This window comes from Hevea brasiliensis, chromosome 16 (genome assembly GCF_030052815.1).
Source record: "Hevea brasiliensis isolate MT/VB/25A 57/8 chromosome 16, ASM3005281v1, whole genome shotgun sequence".
NCBI lineage: Eukaryota > Viridiplantae > Streptophyta > Magnoliopsida > Malpighiales > Euphorbiaceae > Hevea > Hevea brasiliensis.
Window position 1 is genome coordinate 41387427 of NC_079508.1, and position 4271 is coordinate 41391697.

Genomic DNA, 4271 nt, shown 5'->3' on the forward strand with positions numbered 1-4271 from the left:
ACAATATTGTGAATATATATATATATAATCTAATAAACGTTAAAATTTTAATAATTATTAATTAACTTTATTTATATACTTATTTATATTATAGCTGTTATTAATGATTTATTTAAATCATTAACTTATTAGACTGTTGTATTATTTATTCACTAATTAAATCACTAACTTACCGATTTGATTCCTTCGTAGAATTGAAGACATTCCTCCTAAGAATGCAATGGAGAGGACGTCAAACATAAGCTGTATTTGGATCAATATCACCCTTATTCAAAATTTGCATTGTAATTGTACCAAATATTCATTAGTCAAAGATACATCACTTATTTAGTAAATGATAAAGGGGAGCTTTCATTTCCACAATCAAAGATTGTAAACGCACAATGGATCTGGTGATGCTAGTGGGCTTTTATTTTATTCAACTCCATGCAATGCTGGTATGGTTCAAGGTTTAGCTATCAATTTGAGAAAGCCAACGTGAACCGTTGAATTTGAGGCACAAAACAACTTGTCAACTTGTTATTTAAAAAAAAAAAAAAAAAACTTGTCACCTATTTGTGTGCTTAATAAAAGGGAAAGTTTTTATTTTAATGAAATTAGTTATTTAATTTTTTTTATTTTAAAATAAATATATTATTTAATTTTTATATTTTTATTTTGTTTATACTTTAATTCTTTCATTTAATTTAAACTAATTTTTTGTATGTTAAAGTATTCAAATAAAGGAGAAATTACCTTTACAAAGACTAAATAATTTAATATTTAGAAAATATAAAAATTATATAATTTTATTTTTCAAATTATAGGGACGGAGTGAAATTTATACAAAGACTTGAAATGATTGTAAATAGTAAATGAAACAAAAATATATAGATTAATTGATAATATAATTTTAAAATATAAAAATTAAATAGTTAATTTTACTAAAATAAAAAAAAATTAAATAATAATTTTTTTCTAATAAATATATTACTAATCCGTTTTATAATTTATTATTATCTTGGGGAAGGAGGTTACCTCAACTTAAGGTTAGAACACATTATCAACCTTATTAAAGAATTATAGTGAAGTTTGTAAATTGCTTATCAAGAGGGATGATTGGTAATATTCAAACTTTCAATTTAATGAGAGCTAAGTATGATTCCTAGTTGAATTCTTATATAGACAACGAAATTGTTTGAGTAGAAGGTATCTCTCAATTTATTTTCACCTTATGTCTTTGAATGCTTTTTTCATTTCTTTTGACTTCTTGAATGATTTTTTTTGTTGTTAAAAAAAAAAAAGAAGTAAGCACATGATATATATATATATATATATATATATATATATATATATATATATATATATATAAAGCCAAAATGAATGCTAATTAACTTGATCATATATAATTCACAAAATATAACTAAGAAAATTAAAGTGGTTTGGTAAAAAAGTTGTGTTCACTCTCATAAAAGTTTTCTTTCTCTCTCTAAAACATATTTTCTCTCCCTTCTTTCTAAGTTTTCAGTGACTAGGTCTTTTGTTTGGGAGAGATTTGACTTCTTACCTGTCGATCCGCCTCCTATCTCTGCCTTTTTGTTTTGTTGTGTGATTTTCTTTCTTTCTTTTTTTAGTTTGGTTTTTCTATATTTTTTGTCCGTTTAAGTCTCCCTTGTGAAGTTTTAGTATCCCTTGTGGATTGGGCTTAGTTTGGGTCTTTTGTGCCTATTGCATGTTGGGTTTGAGAGCATCAAGTTGGATGGCGATGCTTCCCCTTGCGCTTGGAGGGTGATTAACTTATTTTGATGGGAAGGGGTCCTCTTTGTAGGCTTGCAATCATGGTGATGTAGTTGCTTGGGCGTCGTCCGTTGAGAAGGCTGTGTCTTTGCCATGCCTTTCCCCAATTTATCCAGCATTGGTCCTCGCCCGGAGGTTCATTAGATGATATTCTACTTTACTCCCTTGTTGCTAATGGGATGTTTATTTTGGTTAGGAGACCTTGATGGCTCTGATAAAAAGCTTCAACTCCAGTTGGGTCTTCCTCATGTGTTTCAGGTCATGCCTTTGCAACCTCCCCTTCGGTTACCTCAATTTTCCTCCGTTAGGTTTTCTACAGTTGATGGAGTCACCATTATTGTCGGTTGGGAGGGATGCTAATAGTGAAGAAGGCGGGTCAACCCGTTTTAGTCTTAGGGTTCTTTTCATTTTTGGGTTTTGAGCCTTTAATTTGTTTCTAGACTTAGGGGGAGTTTTAGTAGCTTTCTTAGTTATATGACATTCTATTTTTCTGTTAATTAAAAAAAATTTTTGAAGTGGTCTAAACTTAAAATTATAGTAATTAAAATCTCAATTTTGACACCACCTTTAGAGAGAGATGAATTGAACTCTTTCTAGTATGATAATATATATATATATATATATATATATATATATATATATATATTAAAGTTCCATGTATAGGTATGGTTATACCATGGAGGCAAGGACCAAGGACAAGATCCAAGGATCCCTTGGTAGGCCATTATTTTTTTTTTTTTAAGATAATATTAGGCTATTCATTGCCATAGCAGGTTTGAATTAGTAAAAAAAGTCTAAATATAATTTCAAAATTAAAATTATATATTATTAGTTTTTAATAAATTTGGCAAGTAATTAATGAAATTTCATTTTTTTTATTATAAGGCATATTTAATTATTATTAAAAAAAGGTACTTTATTATTGGTGGTAGTGTCTATAGTTATAACAGGACTTTATCATTGTTTATGATAATTTATCATAATGCATAAAATTTTATAGCAATCAAATAAATAAATTTTAATATTTATTTTATAATTAGCGTTTTAATTAAGAATACATTAAAAAAATTTAACAAATTACAATAAAGTCTCCAAAATTTAACAAAACACACAAATTAATTACTTTTGTGAATTTAATCCATATAAACATTGATACCCAATAAATAAATAGGCCCTTAAGAGAACGATATATGTACACTGACAATGAAGTTTTATGTACCCAATTGCGATGAGTCTTTGGTAGGAACGCATGTGCTGCGAAAAGGAGTCGGATATCCTTCAAGGCATGAATGGATGAATTCCTAGATGAAGGACACGTGCACTCAGAAGAGGTCGGATACCCTCTTAGACTAGATAGAACGAGAAACCGTTTCATGATGCTACCTCCGTAGTCCTGACATCATTACCAGTCTTGAAGAAAAGAAGTCACCCAACCAACCTCAACATTGAAAGTGGACATATGAACCACATAATGAAAAATGGAGACGGAATTATTTTCATCCTAAGGTAACCATTTTAACCATATTCATTCTCACTAATTGGATAAGACGTGATAAATACCCTTGAGATAAAATATTCGATGCAATAGATAAAATACATATGTGATCGAGCTAAAATCTTTTACATATAATTGCTACTTTGTCGACTGCTTTGCATGCTAGCTTGGAAAGCAGAGGTTAGGGGCTAAATATTGAACAGGTGAAGTCTATGATTATTCTTGGACTTGTTTAAGTTAGAGTATCTATCATAAGTAGATTGGCATACCTACTACCCCATGCAAACCAGTCAAATGAACTGTTTACAGCATCAATCTGACTAGTGATCACCTATTATTATCAGTTTAGACATTTTAAAGTTATTATTACCTTTGAAACAATTTGATTAGACCCTCAAAAAGGTTAATAAACATTGGTCTACTTATTCTATAAATAAGGATCCTCCACAATTGGGGAGACATTTTTTTTCCTAGCTTATACCATGCCTCTTTCTAGAAGGTTCACCCATGTCATCTTCACCAGAGGCAATCATAGTAATATGCTACGACGATAAAGTAGCTATAATTTCCTCCAAGAATACCCTTGCACCTGTATTTCCTTATAACTCTTTTAGCCACTTGTCACTATTTTGATGACTCTCATAATCCTTACTTATCAAACATAAATATTGATCCCTGTGACCAGTAAATTTTAAAAATTAATTTATTAATAGACATGAAATATGAGGACTAAATTGTTAACGAAAAGAAATCTTAAAGTCCAAGGCTAAATAAATAGTAGGTACTAAATTGTTTTCTAGATGTCTTTTTATAAAATATAAAATATTTTTTAATTTTAATTTATAATTAATTTGTAAATCGATTATTAATTGCAACATATTTTTACAACGAATTAAAATTGGTTACTATTAATAATCGATTGCGAGTCAGTTATAAAATTTTTCCTCTAAAAATTTTTGCTCAATATTTGGAAGAAGTTAGCAACCGATAATTAGTTATT